Below are 25,933 nucleotides of genomic sequence, written 5' to 3'. Positions count from 1 at the left end.
GTTTATCTCTTCATCAGTTGATAGACATTTGGCTTGTTTCTACTTTTTTGGTTGCTGTGTAATGCTGCTATGAACATCCATGTATAAGATTTTATGTGAACATACGTTTTTCAGTTCTCTTGGGTCTCTACGAGTGGCTACTGGGTCATATGGGTACTCTATCCTTGACATTTTAAGGAACGGTGAAACTACTCCAAAATAGCTGAACCGTTTTGTATTCCACTAGAATGTATAAGAGTTTCAATTTATCCACATTCTCTAACATACTCTGTTTTATTTTAGCCATTCTAGTGGGTGTGAAATGGTATCTTATTGTGGTTTTGATTTGCATTTACCTAATGATGTTGAATATCTTTTCATGTGCTTATTGGTGATTTGTATGTCTTTTTTTGGAGAAATGTCTATTCAAATAATTTGCCCAGTTTTTAATTGGGTTGTCTTATCAGATATATGATTTGTAAATATATTCTCCCATTCTGTGGAATGTCTTTTACTTTTTTTTTTTTTTTTAAAGATTTTATTTATTTGACAGAGCACAAGCAGAGGGAGAGAGAGAGAGAAGCAGGCTCCCTGCTGAGCAAGGAGCCCGATGTGGGACTTGATCCCAGGACCCTGGGATCGTGACCCGGGCCGAAGGCAGCCGCTTAACCGACTGAGCCACCCAGGCGTCCCTGTCTTTTACTTTCTTGATGGTATCCTTTGATGCCCAAGAGTTTTTAATTTTGATGAAATCCAATTATCTGCTTTTTTTCTTTTGTCACTTTTGTTCTTGGTGCCATATCTATGAAACCATTGCTTAATCCAAGGTCACAAAGATGTGATCCTGTGCTTCTTTCTAGGAATTTTATAATTTTACTCTTAATATTTAGCCCTATGATCCATTCTGACTTAATTTTTGTGTATGATTTGAGGTGAGGATCCAAATTCATGCTTTTACATGTGGATATTAAGTTTTCCTAGCACCATTTATTAAAAAGACTGTTCTTTCCTCCTTGAATTGTCTTGGCACCTTTGCAGTAAATCAACTGACCAAAAATGTGATGGTTATTTCTGAACAGTCAGTTCTGTTTCCATTGAGCTATATGTCTATCCTTATGCCATTTCCATACTATCTTAATAATTATCTTTGTAGTTGATTTTAAAATTTGGAAATATGAGTTCTTCAACTTTGTTCTTCTTTTTCAAGATTGCTTGTCTATCCGTGTCCCATGTATTGCCATAAGAATTTTAAGTTCAGGTCATTGAGTTTTGGAAAAAAAAGGTGAAATTTTGATAGAGATTGTGTTGAATTTTTGGGTCAACCTGGGAAGAATTGCCATTTTAACAATATTAAGTTTTCAAATTTATGAACAGGGGATATTTCCATTTATTTAGGTGTCCTTTAATTTCAATAATTTTTGTAGTTTTTAGTGTACAAGTCTTACATTTCCTAGGTTAATTGATTCTGAAGTATTTTATTCTTTTTGATGCTATTATAAATTGAATTATTTTTAAGTGTTATTTACAGGTTTATTGCTAATATACAGAAATATAGTTGATGTTTGCATTTTGATCTTGTATTCTGCATTTTTTTTTGTTTGTTTGTTTTTTTAATTTTTTTATTGTTATGTTAATCCCCATACATTACATCATTAGTTTTAGATATAGTGTTCCATGATTCATTGTTTGTGCATAACACCCAGTGCTCCATGCAGAACGTGCCCTCCTCAATACCCATCACCAGGCTAACCCATCCTCCCAACCCTCTCCCCTCTAGAACCCTCAGTTTGTTTTTCAGAGTCCATTGTCTCTCATGGTTCGTCTCCCCCTCCGATTTCCCCCCCTTCATTCTTCCCCTCCTGCTATCTTCTTCTTTTTTTTTTTTCTTAACATATATTGCATTATTTGTTTCAGAGGTACAGATCTGAGATTCAACAGTCTTGCACAATTCACAGCGCTTACCAGAGCACATACCCTCCCCAGTGTCCATCACCCAGTCACCCCATCCCTCCCACCCCACCCCCCACTCCAGCAACCCTCAGTTTGTTTCCTGAGATTAAGAATTCCTCATATCAGTGAGGTCATATGATACATGTCTTTCTCTGATTGACTTATTTCGCTCAGCATAATACCCTCCAGTTCCATCCACGTCGTTGCAAATGGCAAGATCTCATTCTTTTTGATGGCTGCATAATATTCCATTGTATATATATACCACCTCTTCTTTATCCATTCATCTGTTGATGGACATCTTGGCTCTTTCCATAGTTTGGCTATTGTGGACATTGCTGCTATAAACATCGGGGTGCACGTAGCCTTTCGGGTCCCTACTTTTGTATCTTTGGGGTAAATACCCAGGAGTGCAATTGCTGGATCATATGGTAGCTCTATTTTCAACTTTTTGAGGAACCTCCATACTGTTTTCCAGAGTGGCTGCACCAGCTTGCATTCCCACCAACAGTGTAGGAGGGTTCCCCTTTCTCCGCATCCCCGCCAACATCTGTCATTTCCTGACTTGTTCATTTTAGCCATTCTGACTGGTGTGAGGTGGTATCTCATTGAGGTTCTGATTTGGATTTCCCTGATGCCGAGCGATATTGAACACTTTTTCATGTGTCTGTTGGCCATTTGGATGTCTTCTTTGGAAAAATGTCTGTTCATGTCTTCTGCCCATTTCTTGATTGGATTCTTTGTTCTTTTGGTGTTGAGTTTGATGAGTTCTTTATAGATTTTGGATACTAGCCCTTTATCTGATATGTCATTTGCAAATATCTTCTCCCATTCTGTCAGTTGTCTTTTGGTTTTGTGGACTGTTTCCTTTGCTTTGCAAAAGCTTTTTATCTTGATGAAGTCCCAATAGTTCATTTTTGCCCTTGCTTCCCTTGCCTTTGGCGATGTTTCTAGGAAGAAGTTGCTGCAGCTGAGGTCGAAGAGGTTGCTGCCTGTGTTCTCCTTTAGGATTTTGATGGACTCCTGTCTCACATTGAGGTCTTTCAACCATTTGGAGTCTATTTTTGTGTGTGGTGTAAGGAAATGGTCCAGTTTCATTCTTCTGCATGTGGCTGTCCAATTTTCCCAACACCATTTGTTGAAGAGACTGTCTTTTTTCCATTGGACATTCTTTCCTGCTTTGTCAAAGATGAGTTGACCGTATAGTTGAGGGTCCATTTCTGGGCTCTCTATTCTGTTCCATTGATCTATGTGTCTGTTTTTGTGCCAGTACCATACTGTCTTGATGATGACAGCTTTGTAATAGAGCTGGAAGTCCGGAATTGTGATGCCGCCAGCTTTGCTTTTCTTTTTCAACATTCCTCTGGCTATGCGGGGTCTTTTCTGGTTCCATACAAATTTTAGGATTATTTGTTCCATTTCTTTGAAGAAAGTGGATGGTATTTTGATGGGGATTGCATTGAATGTGTAGATTGCTCTAGGTAGGATTGACATCTTCACAATATTTGTTCTTCCAATCCATGAGCATGGAACGTTTTTCCATTTCTTTGTGTCTTCCTCAATTTCTTTCATGAGTATTTTATAGTTTTCTGAGTACAGATCCTTTGCCTCTTTGGTTAGATTTATTCCTAGGTATCTTATGGTTTTGGGTGCAATTGTAAATCGGATCGACTCCTTAATTTCTCTTTCTTCTGACTTGTTGTTGGTGTATAGGAATGCCACTGACTTCTGTGCATTGATTTTATATCCTGCCACTTGACTGAATTCCTGTCTGAGTTCTAGCAGTTTTGGGGTGGAGTCTTTGGGATTTTCCACATAAAGTATCATATCATCTGCAAAGAGTGAGAGTTTGACTTCTTCTTTGCCAATTTGGATGCCTTTGATTTCTTTTTGTTGTCTGATTGCTGTGGCTAGGACTTCCAATACTATGTTGAATAGCAGTGGTGATAGTGGACATCCCTGCCGCATTCCTGACCTTAGGGGGAAAGCTCTCAGTTTTTCCCCATTGAGAATGATATTCGCTGTAGGTTTTTCATAGATGGCTTTTATGATATTGAGGTACGTACCCTCTATCCCTATACTCTGAAGAGTTTTGATCAAGAAAGGATGCTGTACTTTGTCAAATGCTTTTTCTGCATCTATTGAGAGGATCATATGATTCTTGTTCTTTCTTTTGTTAATGTATTGTATCACGTTGATTGATTTGCGGATGTTGAACCAACCTTGCAGCCCAGGGATAAATCCCACTTGGTCGTGGTGAATGATCCTTTTAATGTACTGTTGGATCCTATTGGCTAGTATTTTGGTGAGAATTTTTGCATCCATGTTCATCAGGGATATTGGTCTGTAATTCTCCTTTTTGATGGGGTCTTTGTCTGGTTTTGGGATCAAGGTAATGCTGGCCTCATAAAATGAGTTTGGAAGTTTTCCTTCCATTTCTATTTTTTGGAACAGTTTCAGAAGGATAGGTATTAATTCTTCTTGAAATGTTTGGTAGAATTCCCCTGGGAAGCCATCTGGCCCTGGGCTTTTGTGTTTTGGGAGATTTTTGATGACTGCTTCTATTTCCTTAGTGGTTATAGGTCTGTTCAGGTTTTCTATTTCTTCCTGGTTCAGTTTTGGTAGTTGATACATCTCTAGGAATGCATCCATTACTTCCAGGTTATCTAGTTTGCTGGCATAGAGTTGCTCATAATATGTTCTTATAATTGTTTGTATTTCTTTGGTGTTGGTTGTGATTTCTCCTCTTTCATTCATGATTTTGTTGATTTGGGTCATTTCTCTTTTCTTTTTGATAAGTCTGGCCAGGGGCTTATCAATCTTGTTAATTCTTTCAAAGAACCAGCTCCTAGTTTCGTTGATCTGTTCTACTGTTCTTTTGGTTTCTATTTCATTGATTTCTGCTCTGATCTTTATTATTTCTCTTCTCCTGCTGGGTTTAGGCTTTATTTGCTGTTCTTTCTCCAGCTCCTTTAGGTGTAGGGTTAGGTGGTGTACTTGAGACCTTTCTTGTTTCTTGAGAAAGGCTTGTATTGCTATATACTTTCCTCTTAGGACTGCCTTTGCTGTATCCCAAAGATTTTGAATAGTTGTGTTTTCATTTTCATTGGTTTCCATGAATTTTTTTAATTCTTCTTTAATTTCCTGGTTGACCCATTCATTCTTCAGTAGGATGCTCTTTAGCCTCCATGTATTTGAGTTCTTTCCGACTTTCCTCTTGTGATTGAGTTCTAGTTTCAAAGCATTGTGGTCTGAAAATAGGCAGGCGATGATCCCAATCTTCTGGTACCGGTTGAGACCTGATTTATGACCTAGGATGTGATCTATTCTGGAGAATGTTCCATGGGCACTAGAGAAGAATGTGTATTCCGTTGCTTTGGGATGGAATGTTCTGAATATGTCTGTGAAGTCCATTTGGTCCAGTGTGTCATTTAAAGTCTTTATTTCCTTGTTGATCTTTTGCTTGGACGATCTGTCCATTTCAGTGAGGGCGGTGTTAAAGTCCCCCACTATTATTGTATTGTTGTCAATGTGTTTCTTTGCTTTTGTTATTAATTGCCTTATATAATTGGCTGCTCCCATGTTAGGGGCATAGATATTTACAATTGTTAGATCTTCTTGTTGGATAGACCCTTTAAGTATGATATAGTGTCCTTCCTCATCTCTTATTACAGTCTTTGCTTTAAAATCTAATTTGTCTGATATAAGGATTGCCACCCCAGCTTTCTTTTGGTGTCCATTAGCATGGTAAATGGTTTTCCACCCCCTCACTTTAAATCTGGGGGTGTCTTTGGGTCTAAAATGAGTCTCTTGCAGACAGCATATCGATGGGTCTTGTTTTTTAATCCAATCTGATAGCCTGTGTCTTTTGATTGGGGCATTTAGCCCATTTACATTCAGGGTAACTATTGAAAGATAGGAATTTTGTGCCATTGTATTGCCTGTAAAGTGACTGTTACTGTATATTGTTTGTGTTCCTTTCTGGTCTATGTTGCTTTTAGGCTCTCTCTTTGCTTAGAGGACCCCTTTCAAGATTTTTGTAGGGCTGGTTTCGTGTTTGCAATTTCCTTTAGTTTTTGTTTGTCCTGGAAGCTTTTTATCTCTCCTTCAATTTTCAATGACAGCCTAGCTGGATATAGTATTCTTGGCTGCATATTTTTCTCATTTAGTGCTCTGAATATGTCCTGCCAGTCCTTTCTGGCCTGCCAGGTCTCTGTGGATAAGTCTGTTGCCAATCTAATGTTTCTACCATTGTAGGTTACATATCTCTTCTCCCGAGCTGCTTTCAGGATTTTCTCTTTGTCTCTGAGACTCGTAAGTTTTACTATTAGATGTCAGGGTGTTGACCTATTTTTATTGATTTTGAGAGGGGTTCTCTGTGATTCCTGGATTTTGATGCCTGTTTCCTTCCCCAAATTAGGGAAGTTCTCTGCTATAATTTGCTCCATTATACCTTCTGCCCCTCTCTCTCTTTCTTCTTCTTCTGGGATCCCAATTACTCTAATGTTGTTTCGTCTTATGGTATCGCTTATCTCTCGAATTCTGCCCTCGTGATCCAGTAGTTGTTTATCTCTCTTTTTCTCAGCTTCTTTATTTTCCATCATTTGGTCTTCTATCTCACTGATTCTTTCTTCTGCCTCATTTATCCTAGCAGTTAGCGCCCCCATATTTGATTGCACCTCATTAATAGCCTTTTTGATTTCTACTTGGTTAGATTTTAGTTCTTTTACTTCTCCAGAAAGGGTTTCTCTAATAACTTCCATGCTTCTTTCAAGCCCAGCTAGTATCTTTAAAGTGATGATTCTGAACTCTAGATCTGACATCGTACTAATGTCCGTATTGAGTAGGTCCCTGGCAGTCTGTACTACCTCTTGTTCTTTTTGTTGAGGTGATTTTTTCCGTCTTGTCATTTTGTGCAGAGGAGAATAGATTAATGAGAGAACAAAATGCTAGCAGGGTAACAACGTCCCCAGAAAATATACTCTAAACAAATCAGAAAAGACCTGAAGCAGTGGGAAAAGAAAGGGAAAGAGAGAAAAAAGAAAAAGAAAGAAAAAAAGAAAAAAGAAAAAGAAAAAGAGAAAAACAAACAAAAGCAGAACAAAACAAAACAAAACAAAAACAGAATGTGATCAAATATGATCAGGCTGGTTTATAGATCAGTGCCACACACTAGATTTTGGGTGTATTTTGGTCTGTTAAAAGAAAGTCCCTCCCAAAATTTTAAAGAAAGAAAAACTTATATATGTACAAAAATAAGGGTTGATATGATGAAGGGATGGAATATGACTGTAAAGATGGAAATTATAAAAAATTTTAAAAAAGGATTTGATAAGTTGTTTGAAAAAAGAAAGAAGAGGATAAAAAAAAAAAGAAAGAAAGAAAAAAGGGAGAGAATGTGATCAGGCAGGGGAGTAGAAAAAAACCATACACTAGAGATTTAGAGTATATTTTGATCTGTTAGAAGAAACTATCTCAAGATTTTAAAGAGAGAACAACTTATATATATATGCCAAAAATACGGGTAACTACTATGAAGGGATAGAATATGACTTTAAAAATGAAAAATAAAAATGTTTTTTTTTAAAAAAAGGGATTGATAAGATGTTGGTTGAAAAAGGGAAAAAGAAAAATTCAAAAAAAAAAAAAAAGAAAAAGAAAAAAGAAAAAAAGACAGTTAAAAAAATTAATTAACTTTGAAAGACTAAAGAATCATGGTAAAAAAGCCATGAATTCTATGTGCAGTATTCCCCTAGCGCTGGAGTTCTGCCGTTCTCATTGATCAGTAAACTTGGTCTTGGCTGGCTGTTCTTGCTGATCTTCTGGGGGAGGGGCCTGTTGCCGTGGTTTCCAAATGGCTTTGCCGGAGGCGGAATTGCCCCTCCCTTGCCGGTCCGGGCTAAGTCATCTGCTCTGGTTTGCTCTCTGGAGCTTTTGTTCCCTGCAAGCTTTCCGTACAGCTTTGGAGGCGGAGAGTGAAAATGGCGGCCTCCCAGTCTCCGCCCCGGCGGAGCCGAGAACTCGGGGTCCCGCTCCTCAGTGCGCCCCCAGAGAAAAGCCGTCAGTCACTCCCGTCTCCCCGGTCTCCGGCCGCGCTCCGTGCTCACCCGGCCTGTGACTGCGCCTTTCTATCTGGCACCCGACCCCGGGTGGAGTCTCCAAACCCAGCAGATCCCCGCGGTGCGCTCCCGCACCTCTCCTCCTGGGGGAAGAAGGTGAGTCTCCCCGGATCTGCCGCTTGTTGGGTCCCTGCTGGAGGAGCAGTGGCCCGACTGTGCCGCGGATCACGGTTTATGGCAACCCCGAGCTGAGAGCCCGCGCCTGGGCTCCGTCTCTGCAGCCGGCTTCCCCGCTCCGATACCTGGGAGCTCTGCCGCACTCAGGCACCCCCGGTCTTTCTGTGACCCCGAGGGTCCTGAGACCACACTGTCCCGCGAGGGTTCCACCCCCCACTTCGCCACCAGAGTGACGTCCCTCAGCGGAGCAGACTTCTAAAAGTTCCGATTTTGTGCTCCGCGGCTCTATCACTTGCCAGAAGCGGCCGACGGAGGCCCCTCCCCCGCCGTCTATCCTCCCGAATATCACCTCGGATTCACTTCTCTGCACGTCCTACCTTCCAGAAAGTGGTCGCTTTTCTGTTCAGAGAGTTGTGGCTATTCTTTTCTTTGATCTCCTGTTGAGTTTGTAGGTGTTCAGAATGGTTTGATCCCTATCCAGCTGAATTCCTGAGAGGAGACGAAATCCAGGTCTCCTACTCCTCCGCCATCTTGCTCCGCCCCCTTCTTGTATTCTGCATTCTTTCTGAATATGTTTATTAGCTCTAATTTCTTTTGTAGATTCTTGAGAATTTTCTATATACAACATTATGTCACCTGCCAATAAGGATAGATTACTTCTTGCTTTCCACTCTGGATGCTTTTTATTTCATTTTCTTGCCCAATTTTTCTGACTAGCATACCCAGTACAGTGTTAAGGACATGTAGGTGAGAGCAGACATTCTTGGTTCATTCCAGGTCTTAGGGGAAAGCTTTCAACCTTTCACCATTAAGTATAATGACAACTGTGGGTTTTTCATAGATATCCTTTGTTAGGTTGAAGAATTTCTCTTCTATTCTTAGTTTATTTCTTCATGTTTTCTATCACAAAAGGGTATTGGATTTTGTAAAATGGTTTCCTGCATGTACTGAGATGATAATGTTTTTTTTTGTCCTTTATTCTATTAATATGATGTATTACATTGATTGATTTTCAACATGCATTGATTTTCACGTTGAACAAACTTTCCAATTCTAGAACAAATCCCACTTGCTTGTGAACAACATGTATAATCATTTTCATACATTGTTGAATTTGGTTTGACAGTTATTTTGTGGAGGACATTAAGATCTACATTTCTAGAGGATATTGATCTTTAGTTTTCTTTTCTGTGATATCTTTGGTTTTGGTATCAGTGTAATACCAGACTTACAGAATGAGTTGGAAAGTGCTTTTTCTCCTTTTATATTTTGAAAGAATTGGTGAAAAACTGATTTTAATTCTTTAAAAGTTGAGTAGCATTTACCAATGAAGTCATATGGTCCTGGGCTTTCTTTTGTGGAAACTTTTTTTTTTTTTGGAAACATTTTTGACTATTAATTCAGTTTCTTTATTTATTATAGTTATGTTCAGATTCTCTGTTTCTCTGTGAATCTGATGTAGTAGTTTGTGTCTTTTTCATACATCCACTTCCTTTAGATCTTCTTTTTTTAAAAGATTTTATTTATTTGAGACACAGCGAGAGAGAGAGCACACACGAGTGAGCAGGGGGAGGGGCAGAGGGAATCTTAAGGTGCCTTTGTGCTGAGTGTAGAGTGCCACACAGGACTTGATCTTACAACCCTGAGATCGTGACCTGAGCTGAAATCATGAGTTGGACGCTTAACTGACTGAGCCACCCAGGTGTCCTGACTTCCTTTAGGTTTTCTAATTTGTTGGTGTATAATTGTTCATGGTATTTTCTTTTAAACCTTTTAGCTTCTATAATAAGAATATTCTCTCTTTCATCCCTTATTTTGATCATCTGTGTCTTTTCTCTTATGTTATCAGTTTAGCTGAAAGTTTATAAATTTTCCAAGAACCAATTTTTACTTCATTGAGTTCTCTATTGTTTTTCTATTCTTTATTTCATTGATTTCTGTTTAGATTTTTATTTTCTCCTCTCTTCTACTTGCTTTGGGTTTAATTTCCTCTTTTTTTCCCCTAGTTTCTTAAGGTGGAAGTTAGGTTGTTGATTTGAGGTCTTTCCTCTTTTTTAATATAGGCACTTGTAACTATATATTTCCTCTAAGCACTGCTTCTGCTTTGTCCCATACTTGTGATACATTGTGTTTTTTTTTTTAAAGATTTTATTTATTCATTTATTTGAGAGAGTGAGAGAGAGAGAGAGAGAGAAAGAGCACATGAGAGGGGGGAGGGTCAGAGGGAGAAGCAGACTCCCTGCCGAGCAGGGAGCCCGATGCGGGACTCGATCCCGGGACTCCAGGATCATGACCTGAGCCGAAGGCAGTCACTTAACCAACTGAGCCACCCAGGTGCCCCTACATTGTGTTTTCTTTGCATTGCTCTCAGAGAATTTTCTAATTTCCCTTGTGATTTCTGCTTTGACCCATTGATTATTTAGTGGTGCATTGATTATTTTCCACATATTTGTGAATTTCTCAAGTTTCTCTTTGTTACTGATTTCTAATTTCATTTGCTTTGGGTCACAGAGATTACCGTGTGTGATTTTAAATCTTTTACATTTATTGAGACTTTTTTTTTTCCCTGTGCAAAAAGGTGCTTTTACTATATAGCATGGGGACAGGATTGGGCAGAAAGAGCTACACTGGGATTGTAAGGAGTGACTGATTATATACTTTCAGTTAGTGGGGGTTAGGGATAACATAAGTCTCTAAGGAATCTGAAAGCAAAGTTTCCAGGACCTTGAGGTTCTAGCCATTGTTAAGATATGGTTACTTTATGGCTTATCATGTGATCCATCTTGGAGTATACTCCATGTGCACTAGAGAAGAATGTACATTTTGCTGTTGTTGGACTAAGTGTTTAATAGTTGTGTTAGTCTAATTGGTTTATAGTGCTATGCAAGTCTTATCTTTTCTTGTTTATCTCTGTATAGTTGTCCTTTAATTACCGAAAGTGAGGAATTGAAGTTTCTAACTATTATGGTTGAAATGTCTATTTCTCACTTTGTTTCTGTCAGTTTTGACTTCATATATTCTGGCTATTACTGGTACATATTTTGACAGTTGTTATATCTTCTTAATGAACTGATTCTTTACTGTTTTATAATAACCTTTTTTGCCTCTTGCAAAACTGTTTTGGACTGTTCTGTCAGATACTAGTATAGCCACTCAAGCTTATAATTGCTGTTTGTTTGGTAAATTTTTTTTTCCATCCTTTTACTTTTAATCCATTGTGTCTTTGAATACAAAATATGTTTCTTATTGACAGCTTATAGCTGCAACACTTATTTTTTAAAAATCCATTCTGTTCATCTCTAACTTCAGATTGAATGGTTTAATTAATTTACATTTAATGTAACTATTGATGAGTGAAGATTTATAGTTGTCATTTGTTATTTGTTGCCTATATTTTATGTCCCTTTTTTGTGTTATTCTTCCATTCTTCCATTACTGCCACCTTTTGCATTAAATAAATAGTATCTAGTATGTCACTTAAATTAATCTGCCTATATATAATTCTTTTCTAAGAATTTTCCTTGGGGATTACAATTAATATGTTTATTTATAACCATCTAGATCAGATTAATGTAATAGTATACAAAAATGTGTTCTTATATAGCTTCATTTCTTCTTTCTTCCTCTGTGCTATCATGCAAATTACACCTTTATACATTGTATGCACATCAACACAAGTTATAACTACGCCTTATGTAGTTGATTTTTAAATCAGATGGAGAAAAAGTTATAATAAAAATATGTTTATACTGTCTTTTATATTTGCCTATATGGTTACCTTTGTCAGTGCTTTTATTTTTCTCATGTGTATTCTCATTATTGTCTAATCTGCTTTCATTTCAACAAGAAAGTGTTCCTTTAGAATTTTTTGTAAGACAGAGCAGTTAGCAATGAATTCCCCATTTTTGTTTATCTGAAATCTTCTTAATTTCTCCATCATTTTTTAAAGGATTGTTTTGCTAGACATGATTCTCGGTTGGCAGTCTTATTCTTTCAATAATTTGAATACGTTATTTTATGACCTTCTGGCTGCCAATGTTTCTTTCTTTCTTTTTTCTTTTTTCTTTTTTTTTAATTTTTTATTATTATGTTCAATTAGCCAACATATAGTACATCATTAGGCCTCCAATGTTTCTAATGAGAAATCAGTTTTTAATCTCATTTTGGATCTCCTGTATAGTATTAGTCACTTCTCTATTGATGTTTTCTTTCTTTTTTTTTTTTAAAGATTTTATTTATTTATTTGACAGAGAGAGATAGAGCATAAACAGGGGGAGCGGCAGGCAGAGGGAGAGGGAGAAGCAGGCTCCCCGCTGAGCAGGGAGCCGGACACAGGGCTCCATCCCAGGACTCTGGGATCATGACCTGAGCTGAGGGCAGACGCTTAACCGACTGAGCCACCCAGGCATCCCTCTATTGATGTTTTCTTTCTTTCTTTCTTTCTTTTTTTTTTTTTTTTTTTTTTGTCTTTTAACATTTTGATTATGACGTGTCTAATTGTACACTCTGAGTTGTCTGTCCTGGAGTGTGATGACTTTCTTAGACGTGTAGATTAACACATTCCATCAAATATAGGAAGTTTTTGGTCATTACTTATTCAACTATTCTTTCTGTTTCTTTGTCTTTCTCTTTCATCTCTTTCTGTGACTCCCATTAAGTACACGTTGGTATACTTAGTGGTGTCCTAATGGTATGAGACTGTTCATGAATTTTTTTTTTTCTTTCTGTTCTTCAGACTGGATAATCCCATTGAATTATCTTCATGTTCATTGGCTATTTCTTTTGTCTGCTCAGGTCTTCTGTTGAGCACCTCTAGTGAATTTGTCATTTCAGTTATTGTACTTTTCAACTCCAGAATTTCTACTTGGTTCTTTTATGTAATTTTTTATCTCTTTATTGATAATATCTATTCATGGAGACATGGTTTTCATAATTTCCTTTAGTTTTTCAGACCTCGTTTTCTTTAGTTCTTTGAACATATTTACAATAGCAGATTTAAATCTTTGTCAGTAAGTCCAGTATCTGAACTTTCACAGGGAGTTTCTATTTACTGCTTTACTTCCTATGTATGGGTCATATTTTTTTTTTTGCACGTCTATAATTTTTTGGCTGAAAAGTAGACTTTTGAAATTGCATAGTGTTACAGTTCTATAAATTAGGTCCTTCCCCTCTACCAGAATTTGCTGTTTCTTTGGTAACTTTGTTGAACTAATTCTATAAATTCTATATTGTTTGTCACGTGTGGCCACTGAACTTTGGCTTGGTTAGCTTCATGATCAATTTAATTATGAGATAGAGATTTTCTTAGTTGCTTGGAACTGATACTGGGGAGCATGCGGGCCTATTGGGGGCATGCCTTCAACAGTTTACAATTCTGCCTTAGTCTTTACTTCCTGCTTGTGCAGAGCTTCAAGTTCAGTCACAGGTGAGAGCCCAGGGCCTTCTCAGGCCTTTCTTGAGCAATGCACATAATCCTATGCATTTATATTCCCAGGAATAGGTGAGAGCTTTTCACATCCCCCTACGAACATTTCTTTCCCCAGCTTTTAGTTTCAATCTTTGTGGTTAGTCCATTGTTTGCCCAACTGCTTTCCACCGCCTCAGGTATCTATGATGTTCAACAATTGCCTCTGATTGTTTTTGACAGATGCTCCCGGGAAAAAGGCTCTTTCCACTTGGGAAGCTCTGAAGTAGGTAAAATAAAGACCAGTACTTCTGATTCCTTCTACTTATAATCAGGGGACAGAGCTAACACTCATGCACTGGCTTCTCAACAAAACAACCTTATTGAAGAGTCTTGACACAACTTGTAAGACATCACTAATTAGATTTCACTTGCCATCTGCTGCACTATCCTTGTCAGAGACCAGTGAAATGTAAATTTAGAACAGATGACAGAGTGAAAGGAGAAAACAACACCTTCCTGATAATTGTGATTACCCAGTCTGTATCCTGGAAGGGAGAGGGCAATAGTATCTAAAGGATTGCTTCTGGTTTTAGGATAAAAGGATTGGCATTGAATAAATGAATGTGTGCATTTTATTTCCTAATTTTTTTTGAGATTTTCTTACTTCAGAGGAGGAGCAAGGGAGGAAAGCAGGTATTATCTTATAGAGGAGAATTTTCCTGTGAAATATAACTTTGACAATTATTCTCTTTGATAGAGAGATGTAAAAGTTATATTAAATATGTTTAGATTGAAGTGTATATTTTAGTTTAAAATACACAGGAGACCAAAGATAATTTTTTTTTCTGGCCCATAAGACCTAGCTAGAAGGATGTTTTGATTTCTCATATTGCTGAGATGACTCCCTGAATAAAATAATGGAACCAGGCTACTAATGATAAATCTGTCTGATTTTATTCTGGGTATTAGTGGAAATAAGCTAAAGTATCCAGCATTTCTGAGGGAACTAGGCCATTGAAAAAGATTGAACTTACTTCTTCATCAGTAAAAAGATAGGGATCTGACCATTTCAGGGAGGAGCCATTCATACTACATCCATACTCTCATACCCATTCTGAAAGTTAAATATGCTCAGGCCATACAAATATGCTTTGTAGGAACTAGAGATAGGAGAATTCATTCGTTTTTTCATTCATTCATTCATTTACTCATTCTTTTATTCATTCACTATCGATTTAAGTGCCTGCCATGTACCAGCAGTTTTTCTGGGTGCTGAGGACACAGTAGTTGAGCAAAAACTGATAAGTTCCATGTCATCACTGAACCTATCCTCTAGTGGGAAGACAGAACATAAACTCAACTAGAGGTGGCTATATACTAGTATGGCAGAGAGTGTTAAATGCAATGAAGAAAATTATGTAAATGAGACAGCAGAGAATAACAGGGTTGGGTGGGATGGGGGGAGAAAGGTGATCTCTGATAAGATAACATTTATGCACAAATCTGAGAGAAAAAGCCATGGATATTTGGGAAAAGAGACTATCAGGTAGATGGAACAGTAAATGCAAATGCCCTGAGGGTGAAGTGTTCCTGGAGCACAAAGTAACGAGTGTGGGTTGAGAGATGTGAGCTCCTGAGCCCCAGGAAGGGAAAACATAGTGAAAGATGAGAGTAGGCCTTCTGGAGCGAGTGCCATTCAGAATGAGTTTGGAAGCCACTGGAGGGTTTTGAGCAGAGAAATCACAAGGGTCTCAGGCTGTTGAATGCAGAATAGGTGAAGAGGAAGGGGATTGGCATGGTCAAAAACAGAAATGGTTAGGCATTTGCACTGGTGTAGGTAAGAGGTGATTGTGGCTTGGGCAGGGTGGTGCTAGTGAAGGTGGTGAGCTGTACTTGGTTTCTGTATATATTTTGAAGGTAGAGCATGTAAGGTTGGCTGGTGAATGGGATTAGGGGTATGAAATAAGGAGGCATTGAAGATGGGAGGTGACTAGAAGATATTTGGTTTTGGTCAGAGCAACCAAAGGAATGGGGGAGCCGGTTATTAGAATAGAGAGAAGGTAGTCAGTACTCCCTCTTTGTTTATGAAACCTAGTAGGTAGTTCCTTTGCTTTTTTTTTTTAACATCCTGGAATTGTGTGTGTGTGTGTGTGTGTGTGACAGAGAGAGAGAGAGAGAGAGAGAGAGAGAGAAAGAGAGAGGTTCAGCTGAAGAATGCAAATTGAAGAATGCAAATGGGTTGCAGAGGAAGTGGGATAAGATTGAAACCAACACAAAACCTTTCCTGCAAGAAAATGGTACAGAGGGATACCTGGGTGGCTCAGTTGGTTAAGCGTCTGCCTTCAGCTCAGGTCATGATCCCAGTGTCATGAGATCGAGCCCCGCATTGGGCTCCTTGCTCAGTGGGGAGCCTGCTTCTCCCTCTGCCTGCTGCTCCCTCCTGCTTGTGCTCTTGCTCTCTCTCTCTCTCTCTCAGGCTCTCTCTCTGTCTCTCTTGCTGGCAAATAAATAAATCTTAAAAAAAAAAAAGAAAATGGTATGGAGTATGTCAACAGAGAATGAAGACAACAAATGAGGAAAAAGAAGATATTAGAAGATTGCATTTTGGGTAAAGAAATTTCCAGACTTCTTCCAGGCCACCTATGTTCAATTTGGTGAAAGACCAGGGATCAAACTCTTGCTGGTAATATGTAATGAAGGATAGTTACATACACCTGCTGTGCTAGTCTCTTCAGGTGTGAAATGGAAGCTGTTTTGAGGATGAAGTGATAAATACAGCGTTTTTACCCTCTCTTATTTTAATTTTCCTTGTATGCTTTACTGAAAGTCTCAAAAAAGGAAAAAAGTTCTATATTGATGGTCTAATTTGTCTCTAAGCTTTTATATAACAAGTGGTTATAGAGAGTCATTAAATGTAGGGCATGATGTTAAGGATTGCAGGAGATTCAGTAAACATACAAATTAGTTTTTCTTCCGATGATTTATAATCTAAATATGTAGTTTACTTAAGTGAAAGCTCAGGACAGTATTTGATGGTGATGCAAACATGAATGCTATGAAGAATTGCTTTTAAAAAACCAAACATTTATTGATCACAAATTATGTACCAACCATTTTGCTAAGTGTCTTCCATGTGTTACATCACTTAATTCTAAGGAAAAAAAAGAAAATCCTGTGAGTTAGATACTAATATTACCCTCGTGTAGAGATTGAGAGGCAAGATTATTTCTTATCGGATATTGAGGAGTCTTACATTTAGTGAAGTAAGTTATTTGGCCAAATTTATATGGCAAGTGGTAAGAACAAGACTTGAATGCACAGTCTGATTTTGGGGACTAGACCCATAAGCTTTTCACCATTTTGTTTTCCTAAGGGATTTCAGAGGTTGGAGCAAGTGCTATTGATTGAAGTAGTCAAAGTCTCATGGAAGGGGCAGGGCTTGGGAAGGTCTCTGAAAGAGGGTAGAGTAAGAAAAAGAAAGAGAAGAAAATAATCAGATTTCAGACATGGTTCCATGAGCAGTTGAGAGGGTTAAATGGGTCGGCGAGCACAAACTGTTGTGGGAACAATGAGGAAATCTGGCTTGCCTGTCACCCTGGGTTTTTTGTTGGGCAGTAATAAGAGTTTAAGTTGGATTAGTGAGCTGCGACCAGTTTGTAGATCTTGAATGCCAGCCAGAGTGGTTTACACATCCTCTTTTTAGGTAATGGGAAGCCATTGAAAGACTTTGGATATCATTTTGGAATTATGTCAAATTGGGAGAGAAACATTATGAGAGATGGGAGAGGAGGAAGCCAATGGGGAGGCCATGGCTGCAATTCAGGTATGAGGTGATAAATCTTGGACAATTTTTCTTCTTATGAATCTGCGTTTTAAAAAATAAAATTGTATAACCCACCTCCCTCTCCTCCTCCCCCCTTGTATCTCCCCCTCTTTCTTACTCTTTTCTTTTGCAAGTCTTTTGTAGAATTATGGATTTTTAAAGGAGAAAATCACCTTGGATAGGAATCATGTGTCCTAATCTTTTTTTTTTTCCCCTTAACATGCCTGAGCCAAGCAAAATTAAGAAACTTGCCTAAGATCGCATGGTAACAAGTGTCAAAGCCAAGACTAAAATAAAATTTGTTTTCTGACTTTCTCTTCAGCACTGTAAGTGTTACCATTCCTGTCTCCACTTTCTCTTGCCAGGACTTCAAGGAAAAGGAACTCCAGAGTTCCCAGATAATTCTCTCCATTTTTTTTTTTTAAACCCAGGATGGCATTGGTGATCCTATTGCTTTTAGGGCATAAGGTTAATGTTTCCTAGCTACTGAAACCCACTGATTTATAAGAAATCATGATTTATAAGAAATACATATTTGGTCATACAGTTGACCAAAATACGTTTCTCGTATGTATTTGGTTTTTGTCCAGAGTTCCTGGCTCCTACAGCCCTGAGAATTTCCTGTGATATAGGCTGTACAACTGTATCTTGTTATGTTAATCAAGGTGACTTTTGGACCCCACTCTGTTAAAGGGACTGGTTGCCAGGAGAACCAATCATGTGATTAGAGGGTTGGAACTTTGAGTCTTATCCCCTGACCTCAGCTGAGGGGAGAGGGGCTGAAGGTTGAATCAGCCAATGGCCAATGACTTAGTCAATTATGACTCTGCAGTGAAGCCTCCATAGAGACCCAAAAGGGTTAGCAGAGCCTCCAGGTTGGTGAGCCAGTGGAGACTGGAGAGGGTGGGGCGATGCCTTGGAGAGAACATGGAAGCTCCATGCCCTTTCTCCATACCTTAGCCTCTGCATCTCTTCATTTGGGCATTGATTTGTATCCTTTATCATATCCTTAATAAACTGGTAAGCACAAATGTTTCCCTGAGTTCTGTGAGCCCCTGTAGCAAATTAATCAAGCCTAAGGAGGAGGACATTGGAACCTCCAGTCTGTAGGTGGTAGGTCAGAAGTGGGGGTGGGAGCAGTCTTGTAGGGCTGAACCCTTAACCTGTGAAACCTGATGCTATCTCTAGGTAGTGTCAGAATTGAGGTGAATTCTCAGATACCTTGCTGGTCTTCTGAGAATTGGTTGGTGTTTTGTCTGGGGGAAATACTCCCACCCCTCCAGGCCAGAATTAGGTCCAGGAACCCATAAAGACCAATCAGCAGAAATTATTTTTTTACATCTGTTTTCCTTGCCTCAAGAGACTCATCTGGATTTTATTATACACCAGAGTTAAACACACTGATATCCTCTGGAGAAAACAGAGAGTCACCTTTCTTGCTACCTCTCCTAGTTAGCAGGGAAGGGAGGAGTTGTTACTCCCTGGAGATACCTTTGGGCTTGATGAACTCAATCGGAGAGATGTAAATGCATGGTCTGCTTTCTGGTCCATAAGGAAAAATGACCTTAATATGAAGTAAGTCTCTGAGGCATAGAAGAAGAGAAGTAAAGAGCTCTGAATTCTTTCCATTCAGGAAGAGAAACATGGGGTATTATTTAATCTCCTGGTCCACTAAAGAACCCTAATTTCTGAGCTTCTTTGGGAGGTCTCAGCTATAAACTTCTTCAACTCTTGCATTTAGGAAAAGAGAATGGAACTCCCACAGCAATTTTATAAAAAAAAAAATTATTTTTCTCAGTGTTAATGGTTTTGAGCTTTACATGGAATTTTTTCATCAAAGGTTTCTCCCGAACAAGGAAAGAACCGTGACTTTTAATCCAAAGCAGACAGCAGCAGTACAGAGGCCCCTGCCAAGACAGAGATGATAGGAAAAATCAATATCCCATAATTAAATCTGTTGAATTGACAGTAAAAAAAAAAAAAAGTCACAGTTTTAATTTAGATATTGGCTGCCCAGAGAAGAAAGATTCTGACAGCAATAAAATGGTGAGTTGGGTTTCATTTATTCCTTAGATAATGATGAGTAGTTACCTACCACATGCTGGTCACTGTGCTGAGTTGGTGCTAAGAAATTAACAGAACAAGATGTAGCCAATGTCTGCCTTGGGCTGCCCCTCAGTGATAACCCCCAGACTGTGCATTCTGAGCAGGGCTTATTAACTGCTGTATTCCTCTGGAGAAGAGTAGTATCTGACACATAGTAGATGTTGTGACAATAAATATTTGATGAATTAATGAATACATTTTTATACAATACTTTTGTCTTTTGAATATAACTTTATACCTTATCCTAACTTGTCAAGTAGGCAGTATCCATCAATCCTCATTTTCTTGATTGTCTTTGTCAGGAAATGAGGGTTAAAATTTTTTTTTCAAAGAATTTTTTTTTTTTTCTTTTTTAACATGAGGGGGATAATCATCAGTTCTTGATTTTTAAAATTTTTTCTTTTATAATTTCCCATTCTGACAGCTTTTGGCAAGGATTATTAATGGATTTAAAATCTCAGAAATTAAAGAAATCCTTCTTACTCACATCTGTTAAGTAATGTGATGTGGTCCAAAAGCCAGCCAGTCGTAATAGGTGAATTCAAGTGGTTATTGGCTGGCTGGTCTCAGAACTGTTGGCAGGGCCTAAGGTTTTACTGTTGACTTGCATGTGTTTGGCAAATTCTTCCCGGATAGTTGTTATCAAGACATAGCTTTAGAAACCTCAACCTTAGTATTAACTGTTTCAGTGGGAGTGATACCTATTTTTATGGAATCAGTTGTATATGGGATCAAATGCTGTGTAGAAATGTGAATTAACTGGTTATCTATTCTTGATTTAGACAAGTGCTGTTGTGGGACTCACTCTATTTGTCAAGCTGGCCCACCCCTTAATCTGGTGTGATTTTATTTTATAAAAAAAATTTTTTTAAAGATTTTATTATTTATTTATTTGATTTATTTAGACTGTGCGCTCATGTGCTCAGTAACCGGGAGGAAGGGCAGAGGGAGAAGGGGAGAGAGAGGGGGAGAGGGGGAGAGAGAGAGAGAGAGTCAAGCAGACTCCTCCCTGAGCGGAGATCATGACCTGAGCTGAAATCAAGAGCCCGATGCTTAACCAGCTGAGTCACGAAGGCGCCCGTAATCTGGCCTAATTTCAACTGAACTTGTCCTTACCTTGTTATCTCTTGAATTGTTCCATTGGGTGTTTGAATGGTATGAAATCAGAGTTGTCAACATAAGCTAGAGAAAACACATTTTCACTTTAATTCTGTATTGGTTTTCAAATGAAAACATGCAAGAGACTAGTATAATAGCAGGGAAAATGGGGTGGTGGGGGGAGGCGTATCCAGATTTTGGGGCTGGTGCTGCTCCAGGTAAGATGTTAGAGGTCCTAAATAGCATGTGTTCCAGGTTCCTGAAATTGTGGGCAATATAGTCCTTTGTAAAGTACAGATTTCCTTGTAAGGGTTAATTTTCTTTCTTTCCTCAAGGTGTAGTAGAAAACACTGCTTCTCACACTAAATGTGCATACAGATTCTCTGGGGGCTTATTAAAATGCAGATTCTGGGATGGGACCCAAATTGCTGCATCTCTAAGAAGCTCCCAGGTTGGTGACCATACTTTGAGAAACAAGGGCATAAAGATCCAATTGGTTTAGCTTTGGACTGACCTAGGTCCAAGGGTCAACTGCGTGTAACTTGCTTCACGAAGAAGTTGACATTTGAACCCAGGTCAGTTCCTCTGGTCCATCTCTTAAAGACTTCTTTTCAAGTTTTCCTGTCCCTGGGCTCTGGGATGGTCAGTCCTTTAGTGACACATTGCTGGGTGTTAGAGGTGTTGAGGCACTCCTGGGTTTGGTCTCTTCTGTTCCCCTGCTCTCTAGACTGTTGACTCTCTGAGCATTTTGCATGACCAAAAAAAATACCCTGACTATGCTAACATGTCCTTGGCAACGCTGATCATTTGTAGCTTTATAGCAACCACGATCTTCAGATGAAGCTGCCGTTGGTTTTCCCTTTTTCTCTATCCAAGCAGTGTTTATTTAGAAAGCTCTGGGTGCAGTGTCTGGCTGATAGTGCCCCATGCTGTTCTGTCTTATTCCTGAAGCTTCCATGCATCTCTTTACCTTTATAAATATTCTCCTCCTGCACCCATGCTGCCTCCTGTTACTAGGATGTTCAGTGAATGGTGAAGATGTTTGCTAAATCTCAAACACACAGCTTCTCTTTAGACTTTGGAGATGGCTCTGCTGGGGGGGGGGGGTGTTGGGCACGAAGATGATCAAGCCGGGCATCAATCATCCAGTGACTGATAGATGGGCCCCGTCTCTCCATTTATCAGTCACGGATGGATGGGGGATTTTTGAATCATTTTATTGTCTGACTGGAGCTTGATAGATTCTCTTTTAGGAAGTGACTCACTTTTCCTCCTTCTCTCTCTGACTTGTGGTCCTTACTTTGTTTTAGGGGTCCTGGTCGTTCAGGGTCTGCTTGTCAAGACCCTTAGTTATATTACTTCCTAGTCTCTGGCCAGGATAATCCCTATTCTTAGCAGATACAAAAATATGCAATTAATGTTAAAAGAATGAATTCTAGTGACATCATTTCCTTTTTGGTTGTTTGGCTTTTGAGACCATTCTTTATCCAGGGTACCATTCCGTGACCTCTTAGGACTGGCACTACTAATTTACTGTTTCATAGCTTCAGCTGAGATGCTTTTGTTTGACCATATTTTCAGGAGATAGGAGAACTTTTTTCCAATTTTTTTTTTCCCAAGGGAAGAAATATGTCCTACCAAAAACCACAGGTTTAAGACTTCCTGGACACAGGATGCTAATGCCTAAAAAGAGCAGGCACATAATATGTGTACAGAGCAGTCAGTGGTAAAAATAGGCAGGCTGGTGGGAAGGTACATGTCCCACCTAAAATGTTCAAAGTCAGTGTGAAACAGGGCAAATTTTGGCCCACATTCTACCTTGGAAACACCTTTTAGAATTTGAGATCTAGCTTTAGGGGGACCAATTGCAACATTCCTGGACAAACTGGATGGTTGGTAACCCAAGATCCAGCATACTCAGTGCATATAAGCATAGTCTTAAACTAAACTAAAACTTTGAAAACAGGGAAGACTAGTTGGATCAAATAGCTTCACCTATTAAAACCAACGAGAAATGTTTTTCTTTTTTTCCCCTTTTTTATTTTTCCTCTGTAAGTTTGCAGTTTTCAGTGGAGAAAAAAGTAGCAATGCTCACTATTTTAGTCTTATACGCAAAGCAGGACTTTAAACTCTATTTGAGGGGTGACCCCTTTTCAGAAATTAGAGGCACTGAATTTATTGCCAGCCACTCGTAGCTGTCCATCTGCTGATTCTCTCCACATGGAGGGAGCAGCTGTCATTTCAAAAATGCTACAGTAGATAATAAGAGTGGGTACGTTTCATCTTCAAATGCTTAAAACAAATCTCTGGGAAGGATAGCAGCAGTATCTCTGACTGCATGAATCTCTGATATTATTAACACAAAATGCCAAATGGATTTGGAGATTGGAAGCAAATGGATTTGCTTTAAAAGGAAAAGCACTCAAGTTACGTGTAGTACATATTGTGATAATCTGCAATTGCATAGATCTAGGAACTGCTGTAGCAATAGGCATTCACAGAGATACTCTCCAAATCATAGCCACGCAGAGAGCCCTGAATACAAATACAAACATATGGGCTTCCAAATCCACACAACGTATGGGTACAAAGGGAATGCATCACTGTCTCCAACCCTGCAGAACAAAATTTACCCGAAACTAAGGGCTTCCCTCAGTCTCACAGGGGCTGGATTTTTCCAAATCCATGTAATTGGATGATCTTAGGTGCTATCCACCAGCCAGCCCCCTCTGTACTCTTTAACAGCCCAAAGTCCAGTTAGCAATTTACATTGTTATTCCCTCATATTTTTTTTTTCTTAGATGAATTCTTTTCTTTTTAGTCTCATTGCTTCCACCTTTAAGTCTGCTCAGGTGAACTGGTAATTGAAACTGACCACAGCCTCTTGTTTAGGGCTCCTAGCCAAGATTATCCCTCCCAATCAACCTGCATAGAGCTCCTTCATTATTCTTCATAATGAAAAAAAATTAGGATGAGGTGAGGAACCAATGAACATAGTCTAAGTGTTGCTCTGCATCCCTGATCATTATAGATAGGGATGAAGATGTAAATTCAGATAGAGATGGGGATGTGCACATGGATATAAGTATGGACATGACATAGATAGAGACATGGGTAAAGATAGGGTTATATAGATATTTCCCCATGGAGATATCATTTCGCTTGATCCTCAGTATAATTCGGGGAAGCAAGGTTACATATATCTATATATTTTTTTGCCTATGGGAATGTTGACTCTCAAAGAGAATCCCAAATCCCATATCTGGTGACAGGGCTGAGAGATGGGAGTGGGTCTTCTTAACCCAAACCCAGTGCTTATTCTGATTGCAGCACAAACTTCACTTTTTTCTATTTTTGGAATTTGTAATCCAGAAGGATAATTTTGCTATGTGGTGACCTAAGAACTTTTACCCATGTAGACATTGTCCCTGCACTTGGTCTCCACGGATCACATGGAAGGAGAGAGTTGACATGGAATTGATGGCTAGTGGACACAGATTGCCTGCATTTTCATTTGTACAAATGGAAATGCTTTTAAGGGGTCTTGACTGATTTTATCACGTTTGATATTACCAAGAAAAGAAAAAGTCCCCAGTGTTGATGAGAAATCAGGTCAAGGCAAGGAGAGACACAGAACAGTTAGTGTCCCGAGGCTCAGGGATGTTGTGCCTGCAAGTACCTTGATTTGAGAAAAGAAATTCATTTAAACACAGCAAATACGCTCAGGAGCAAGTCGGGGGTGCCTGCTTCTTTCCGTTGCTATCATTATTAAAGATCTCCTTTATATTTTACCTCCATCCCTGGTTGCCAGGCAGAACAGATAAACCCTATTTCTAGATGTCATTGCTATTAAAAAGAGGAAGGGAGAAAAAAAAATATAGCAAGAAAAGAACAAAAAAGTCAGAGAAGAAGATGAAAAAACCTACCATTTCTCAAGTCAAAATATTTTAATGGTGAGATCAGGATAAATGATTAATCTAAAGATTTTTGGTTTCCAGTGAGCTGTAAGAGGAGGCTGACAAGCAGCAGGAAACTAATATTTAAAGATAATTTCAGAAACACGAAGATGAGAAAGTGGTGAAAGAAGGAGGCTGAACCTTTTTTCTTCCACCTCCAAGATTTATTGAAAATAGTGATTTAAAAAAAAACACAGAAAACGTATCTGATTCTATATTTAAATGCTAGTGCATTTTTATTCATTCCAAATTATTTACTGAATACCGATTTTGACAGTTACTCTATTAGGGTTTTGATGGTAACAAAGCACTATTCCTGCCCCCAGGAGGCTCACAGTCCAAGGAAAGAGATGTAAAAATAGCTAAATAACAGTAAAACCCCACCCAAAATGGTTTTATGAGAATTAAGGGGACCTCTGGAAGCTCTTGCAACAAATAGGAGCAGAATGGAATGGCCTGGGGATCAGGAAAATTTCCCTGAAAGTTGCATAATTGGAAAGGGATGTAGCTGTGGGGAGTCCTGGCAAAGGGACAGCAGACAGGGTTGCTCAGAGGGATCTGTGATCTGTTTGAGGGAGCTGGAGTATGGAAGGACAAGGGTCACAGGAAATGTGGGCTGGGCATGGGGGAAGGTTGATGGGGATGCTGGGCATCTCTCTTGTTAGCTGTCTTGAGTAAATAGCATCGTAGCGGGCCTCCTGGGGGCCTCCCCTGAGTGTGGGCTGGCTGCACTTGGTCATCTTTGAGTGTCTCTTTTTTGGATTACCTGACAGCTCAGCATCTCAGCTTCCCCCTGACAGCTCAGCATCTCGGCTTCCCCCTGAATTGCAGGCTGCACTATCATAACCAGCTGCGTCAACTTTGTAAAGTAACTTGATAGTTTCCAATGTGAACATCTCCATTTCCCTAATGAGGGGATGGATGACTCTCAGCTCATTTCTAGTGCCAGTATTCCATGATGATGTCTTTGAAAAAGATACTCTGGCTCTCTGGGTAAATGTCAAGTGTTCTGTGTCATCTGTATGGATATGGAGGAAGCCCTGTGATAGGAGAAAGAGCCTATGCTTTCTCAGAGGCAAACAGACCTGGATATAAAGCCTAGCTCTTAGTTATGTGATCTTGGGCCATTTATGTAATCATTTTTACACTTCAGTCTCTTCACTGGGATGAATACTATCCACCTGGCAGAGTTATTGGGCCAGCTGGAAATAGTGTATATAACACACCCAGCATGACAGTTTGAGCTCAACTTAATTATTTGTAGAATTGAAGGTCCCAGAGCCCAGAGAAATTTATCAAATTCCTTCTCTGTGGATGTGTATAATGGGGAACTATATTTCCCAAATTTCATCTTAAAACTATGATAACCCAATATCAA

General features: G+C 39.0%; 1 protein-coding gene across 1 annotated transcript in view; it reads left to right on the top strand.

Annotated features, from left to right (window-relative positions):
- Nucleotides 1-25,933, top strand: part of AGBL1 (AGBL carboxypeptidase 1) — a 706,519-nt gene that overhangs the window by 343,669 nt on the left and 336,917 nt on the right. The gene's annotated exons all lie outside the window — the stretch shown is intronic.

This window comes from Halichoerus grypus, chromosome 8, assembly GCF_964656455.1.
Source record: "Halichoerus grypus chromosome 8, mHalGry1.hap1.1, whole genome shotgun sequence".
In the NCBI taxonomy this organism is placed as follows: Eukaryota; Metazoa; Chordata; class Mammalia; order Carnivora; family Phocidae; genus Halichoerus; species Halichoerus grypus.
This window is presented reverse-complemented; position numbering and strand designations above follow the sequence as displayed.